This window comes from Pygoscelis adeliae, unplaced genomic scaffold, assembly GCF_000699105.1.
Source record: "Pygoscelis adeliae isolate BGI_AS28 unplaced genomic scaffold, ASM69910v1 Scaffold14, whole genome shotgun sequence".
Classification (NCBI taxonomy): domain Eukaryota; kingdom Metazoa; phylum Chordata; class Aves; order Sphenisciformes; family Spheniscidae; genus Pygoscelis; species Pygoscelis adeliae.
The window spans coordinates 8,180,143-8,187,663 of NW_008825109.1; positions in this window are offsets into that span (position 1 = coordinate 8,180,143).

The following is a 7,521-nucleotide window of genomic DNA, read 5'->3' on the forward strand; positions in this document are numbered from 1 at the left end:
CATGCCCCCATCCATGCTCCAGGTACTGTGCCTGCATGCTGTGTAAGGTGGCACAACCATTCCAGGTGACAGGGTGACCTCTCTGAGCTGCTCACCACCCATGTGAAAGGGAAGAACCATGTCCCCATTCAGCAGGCAACAACTTTTCCCTGCATGCAAGTGCATCAAAATGGTTACAACTGATTTTTTGTTTATTTCTCAGTTTGAGATAAAACCATTTGCATAAATAATCTTGTAAAATTTAGGGTTTTTATCTTTGTCCTTCTCTTTATTAGAGCATATTGACACCACGATAATTACATCAATGCAGTGATACCAATGAAAACCTCTGATAAGTCTGCAGTGAAGTGACTTGCACAGATTTAGCTTCATTTGCAATTTCTGAAGGAAGTGTAGAGCGCTTGATATCAGTGTTTCCCCAAACTGCAGAAGTCTCTGAAGTGTAGGGTGGGGCTGAAAAAAAACTTTAGGCTGTCATTAACGTTTTAGAAAATGACAAAATACTTCACACCAAATAAAGGTAAAAGGCCATAAATACTATCTTTATGTTAACCATCTATGCAGCTATTGTTCTTGCCACAGGGGTGCTTTGCAAATACAAATGGAGAGGCCGGTTGTATATTGAAGGGCAGTTTGTCCCCCGTTTCTCTCTCTCTTAACGTGTGCTCCACACTATGAAAAGCCTCAAGCATCCATATTTTGCATATATCAGCTCAGTGAATGGAACCACTATCAGAAAGATGCCTTACCAAATGCAGAAGATGGAAGATGTCAAGAAGAGTCTGACACCCGCTAACTCTAGAGCTAATTTTAATGTTATTTTAATTACCATCATGAAGAATGGAATGAAGAGTCTGTGGCCCAGTCCTGTTCTCATAACATTTTATGAGAGGCTTGGTACCAGCTTTCATGAGAACAGGGCTGAGTGTCATACCTTCATGTACTAGTAATGCGAGAGGCATTGCCAGTATCTGTATCATCTGTAAAGTCAGATGGCCTTTGTAAATCAAGCAAATGAGCTGAAGCCAACAACAGGAGGACCTGCAAAGATTAATTCAAAGAGGGTTGCTTATATAGGAGAGAGAATGGATGTTAGAGCAGTGGGAATATGACTGTGTTGCATTAACTAGGGTATACAGAAGCTGCGTATCCTGCCCTGCCTACCATGCTGGGTCTCCCTTAGAGAATTGCACTCGGGTTCAGGAGCCTGAAAGAAAAAGAAACAAACTGAAATGAATTTGTAGCCGAAGGACACAAACAGTTGAAAGCTTTTGGTGAAAACTTGTGTAGCTCATTTTCAAGAACCCAAAGACCCAGCTCTCCCAAAGCATCTTCCGAGGTTCTTAAGTATTTGAAATCAATGGGGTCTGGCATCTAAAAACCAGAGGGGGCTGACCAAAAATGCCCTAGGAATACAATGGCTTTTACATGCATGCAGAGCAATGCAGAGACAGGTTAATTCACTGCAAGTGAAATTGAAGAGCATCAGCCATGCAGTGTAGGATGAGTAGAGGTCCCTTAGAGGCTGGAGGGGAAGAGAGGGCTGGAGAGGTGTCTTTGTAGACAATGAGATCCTCTCTTCAAGAAAACATTGATATATTAGTGAAAAAAGAGAACCAGAGGAAGGGGGGGCAACACACCCTGAATCTGTTCCTAGGAATACAGAAGCCAGCTGCCAGTTTGGCCACTGAGTGATGGGGATTACACTGGACAGACAAGCAATCCTTCCTCGACTTTCTTCCAAGGCACTTGACAACACAAGAAAAAGAGAAAATGGGTAAATAAAAAGAGTGAGGATGGGCCAGAAAGAATCACGTGGCCAACAGGGCCTCGTCAATGCAAAGCCAGGAGGGATATATGCTCACACAAGATGTTGTGCATACTGGACTGACAGCACAGGTAGAGCTGACTTCACCTCTCTGCACTGAACTGAAGTGGCCAAGGGGAAGCCTGGGCTCATGCTGATCGTTAACATAAATGCAGACTTACAACTTGACATATCTACTTTGAAAAACAGTAATTCTCTGCTTGCAGAAGTGCATGTTTACTCCTAGCATTGACATCAATAGACAGCGGAGCAGAACAACAAAGAAAAGAGGACAAGATACACCTATATCTCATTTTTCTGCTGAATGGAGACAGAGGGACATGCAGAGGGGTAAGACAAGGAGATCTGGGGAGACTGGGGAATGAAGTGAGAGCCAGAGAGTGGAGGGTCAGAGAGAAACCTGAACAATCATCAGAAAATTTTAGGTGAAAACAAAAGGCTAGAGTATGAGCAAAGGAGCAATCAGAGAAGATATCCTTACAGTGGACACAGAAATATCAAAGGAAGTGAATGGATCCAGGGCAGGGAAGGAAGGAAGAAGAGCCAAGAGCCTAGATGATGCTGGGTAACATGCAACAAGGGGAGAGGCTTCTGGATGATACCTTAAATGATGAGAAAGACAGGTACAGGCAAGTAGTGGAAGTGAAGGAAAAAGGAGAGCACCAGACAAGTACTGCTGCCCATGTAGGCAGAATAGGATAAAAAAATCCCACTATAGGAAAGGCAATCTGGGACACATGAAGCAAGCAAAACACAAAGCCTTTGGGGGAGCTCAGGAGCAGCTTTAGAGAAATCCCAGCAGGAAGGGTTACTGTGGGACACAGTGGTGAGAGCTCTGGGAGGGAAGCTGGAGGCAGGCCCAGGGCTAAAGCCAGGGAAAAGCAGAGGAGAAGGAAGAGGAGGATTAGAGGATGAGTGAGAGAATCTCCTTGGGTTGGGGAAAAGCTACAGGAACAGAATGGAGAAGCAGGAAGGGAACGGAGGATGTGGCTAGAAGAGATCAGAGAGCAAGTCCCAGGAGAAGAGCAGGTTGGTATAGGGGAAGGGGCAGAGGTAGACAGCATAGGTTAGGAACCAGGAGCCATGCTGGCAGTTGGCAGCAGGAGCTTGCTTATTCAGCAAGTCAGGCGGTAATTAATTAAATCAAGTCAGGCAGCAATCAGTCAGTTAAATCGAGTAACAATGACTCAATTAAGTTGAACTGGGGAACAATGAACTTATTACATCAAAGCAGGGAACAATGAGCTTAATTAAATCAGCTGAAAGCCTCCATAGGTCAATTCAGAGCCTGGGCTAGGTGCCACTGGAGCGGGGGGACTCTGCAGCTGCCTGCTCCAGGAGAAACATCACAACAGCAACTGTGCATTGCTGCTGACAGCCCTTCTTGTCCCCCTTTGCCCAAAGCGAAGAAGGACACAGCAGGCTGCAGCTGGTCTGATGAAATATTTGTAATAAACCAAAGGGGTGGGGAGACAGAAACTGTCAGCTTCCAAATTAGCAACAGCATTGCAGAAATTACTGGGCTGCCTAAGGATGGAGAAAGCTCTACCTTTCAAATCAAGCTGATGCTGGATATCTGGAGCTGTCAGCTTAAGAAATCAATTTGATGGGTGTCTGACAATGATTTAGTCTACCCTATCTAGCATGCAGGAAAGGTACACTTTCCAATGGCATCCTGGAAGAGCATAGATGTACTAAAACAGCTGCCTATGTCCATTTTGAGGTAAAAAGTGTAAATTATATGGATTGGCATGAGTATGGCTGGCCATGCAGTGGCAGTGTTAGGAACTATTTTCATCCCCTTTTGTTGGCCCCCCATATCATTTGGGGTTGGGGTGGTTTTTTGGTTCTCTCCTGTTCCTTCTTCTATCTCCACAAGCAGGGAACATCACTGAGATCGCCAAGTTACCGTAGCAGCAAAGAACCCGGTGTGTTTCTCTTGGGATATTTCATGAATATCAGTTAACTGAAAGTAAAAAAGGGAAGGTCTCATTGATGAGGACAACCTGAGGTCAAAAAGATAAGGGAGACAGCCATCTGCACAATTATTCAAGGAAAGTGCAATCCTAATGGTTCTGCAAGAGCACCTGTAAGGCCCTTGCAAGTGGGAAAAAGTACTGCTTGTCATAGCAGTACAAATGCTTGGGGAGCTGTAATGGTTAATAAACAGCAATATTACATGGGCAACCTTTATAATACTACACATTGTCATTAAAGTAATTATATTGAAAAGGAAGTGACTCTTTGGGTGTCGTTTCTGGCTAGATAAGGTCCTGGGATTTGCCAAGAGTGTGTAAATCAGGGCCAATACAATCCCTGTAGGAACATTGGCCAGTAAATTAAACTGAAGAAAAGCAGCTTCCTGGGCAGCATACAACAAGGATAGGGCTTGATCCGAGACTTAGTATATAGTATCAGTACCACACGCATGCCTGTTGTCCCCTAATAAATGTGCCACAGGAGAGCATGCACTTTGAGACACACCTGCACAACAGTTTCACACTGAGGGACTGGATTTAATTTTCTTTTTCCACCTCTGAACGGCTAAAATAGTCAGAAGGCAACAAGAGTCTCATTAGAGATGTGAAAGTTTGGAAAGCAACCAGAAATTTTCAGAAAGTAAAACCTCCCACTTCCAGTCTTCACCACAATGTCTGTGCAGCAGTCTGCCACGGGAAAATGGAAAAGAAACTTCCTGATGGTTTTTTTCCTCCTTTTTATCCCTTCTGAATAATAAGAAGACTGAGAAGTTGGATTTGTTTTGTACAAATCTTTAATCTAACGAAATACGTGAAAATGTGGTTAAAATTTCAGTCAAAAGTTGTAGCCATCTCAGACTCTGGTTTGATTAGAGTGGTCAAGAGGAAAACTTGACCTACACCAGTATTTTAAAAAGGGTGCTCGTGATTTAAATGCTCTTACAGGATAGTTAGCCTTGCCTGTGATTATGACCTTATAGACGATGATATGCACTACCAAAGAGACTGGCCTTATCCTAAAGTTAACCTTTATACCTAAAGCTTCTCTTGGTCCTCAGTATTATGTCGTGGCAACTATCTCTATTTATTTTCCAAAAAATGTACTTATGAAGATGTTTCTTTTGTACCTGCATTATTATGCGAGGCATCTAGTGACACAGAATTTCTGAACCCTGTAACTTTAATTTTACTCTTTGTTTATATATCAATAATAGATGGTTTCTATGTTTATCTGTCCCTTTCTTTCCCTTTTTACTTAAAAATTATGTCAACAAACAAAATATACTCATGCACATTATAGTGCACAGCTGCATCTATTACAGAAGGAAGGGTTGTCATCATGCAAAAGTAATCAATTTACATGTATTTATTTCACAGGTTTATCAAACAGTACTTCTTATATGTTGGCTAAATAATACACAAAACATTCCTCATCTGTAAAGGAATACGTACAATTAGCTCTGATTACTAAGTAGTCAATTACTTAATATATTTCACTTTTCCCCATAATTAAAGACAAAACAATGGGATTAAAACTAGGAAAGTCTTTTTCTATTCCTTAAATTTCCAGCACTGACACATCTCTCATTCTTTCTATCTAGCATCCCTTGCATCATCACTTATAATCAAAGAGCATGCTGATGTTACCAGGTCAGAGAAGTAGCATTCAACAGATGAGAGATGAAAAAATCACCCAGCAGAGGAGAACCTGGCCCGTTGTTCCCACCATGGTTCCAGCTGAAGAACGGCTGGTTAGATATTGTCTCATTTTTGAAACACAGAACATCACTAAAGATTTCTTTGCTGCCAGAACTGGGTATTTCTGCCTTGGGATAAACACCAGGTGTTGGCCTCCAACCATAACACCCTCCCAAAGGCAGTGCAGTGAAGACCTGATGCAAGGCGGCTTGGAGAGGTCCACGCTATACCCCTGCCTGCAGCTCATCTCCTTTAGGCAATTTCACAGTGAGACCCATAGGGTCTTGTCTCCACGACCTTTTCACAATACTTTTCTTACTGCAAAAAAACTCCTTTTGGTAGTAAATGCAGCCTTGAAAAACAGCACAAAACTCAAAATCCTCCGGTGCAGCTAAATATACACAATGTTTAAAGTATTCTGATCTTGGAAAAACAGAGATGGGACACATTTTACTTTTTCAAGGTCACTGAATCAAGCTGGAAGGTGACTGGAAAGGGAACAACACACGAGTTCTAGATGTCTCTTCTAAAGTTTTTCTTACACTAGGAGATGTGCTTCCCTTTTTGCAAAGTGCAGACGCGTGGCCAGGTCCAGAGCCACCTCCCTTCCTCGTACATGCCATACACATGAACCTTGAACATCAACTGAACACACAACTCCCACAGAAGTCAGCGAATGCAGGAAGACTCAGGCCTCAAGTATTTATTGCTTGTCTAGCTCAGCGTAGCATCATATACCTTGGCCCTGGTCCTACAGTTGCTGTTGTAAACTGACTCCAGCTCCAGCAAGTGCTGGGTCCCCCACGGATGGGGGTATAACTATTGATTGAATGGTCCAAGATAAAAGCTGACCCTGCTTTGACCAGGATATTGGACAAGAGGCCTCCTGAGATCCCTTCTGAGATGAATTTTCCTGTGGTCCTAATGCGCAGGTTGCATGGATCTAAGTGCAAGGGTAAGGGGTGGTGGAGGAAAGATGAGCACCACAGAGACAAAGGCTAATGTTCAAACCACAGCTGATGGCAATTTCTTATCCTTGAAGTATAAGATTAAGTTGCTTGTGCTAGAAATTTCTACCTCTTCTTCCTGAGCATGAGACCAATTAAGCCATTGACTTTTGCAAAAGATTCTCCCTAGGATTATTTTTATTCGAGGAAGTGGAGATAAAGAGCAGAAGAATTTAGCTGGAAATCATTTATCATTTGAGCCCTTATACTGGTACTCTAAACAAGCGCAAACACATGCATTTTTCACCCAAAGCCTGAGCAAACATACTGTTGTTGTTGCAGTTGTGCTGTACGTTTTCTTTGGAAATTTAGTTAAGAGGATAAGAAACAATTTATTTAGTTTGATGTGCATGTGTGCAAGATGGAGAATTCTGTTTCGGGCAGAGATTTTTGAACCCAAAGTAAATTGTTTCCTCAGCAACTGTATTCCTTGGAAACAGAAAACTTTCCAAAATAGGTCTTTGCACTGACAAATATGTGCAGCTTGGTGAAAGCCTGTGAGTTTGCAGGGCACTGCTGTAGCATGTCAATCACACTTGAAAATAAACCTCAAAAAGCCAGGAACTACTGGCTCTTCCTTCTGTGTCTGGCCAGTAATTCCTTAATGATTTCCAGGAGAAAAGGCCTGGGGTTTTTTTGTCCCAAGGGCTTTTTGAATACCTGAGTTTGACAAGATGGAAATACGACCCTATATCTTAAATAGATACGCATTTCCTCTGAAAAAAAACCACGTCTGCTGTTATCTGATTTCCTTTCCCCTCATGCTCTACCCCTGCAACCTCGAACCAGCCCCTGGGCGGTGGGAAGCGGCCGGGGGGCGAACGCCCCCCGCAGGGACAGAAGTCCTCCTACCGACTCTTCCAGGCTTAGTTCAGCCGTCCCGCCCTTTGTTTTGGCTGTTTTCCCCTCACGTACAAAGCCCTGATGATCTCCATACGACCCCCTCTCCGAGCACAGCAGCGGGGAGGGCGCCCGGCTCCGCCCCGGGCTCCCCGCCGTCTCCCCAGGC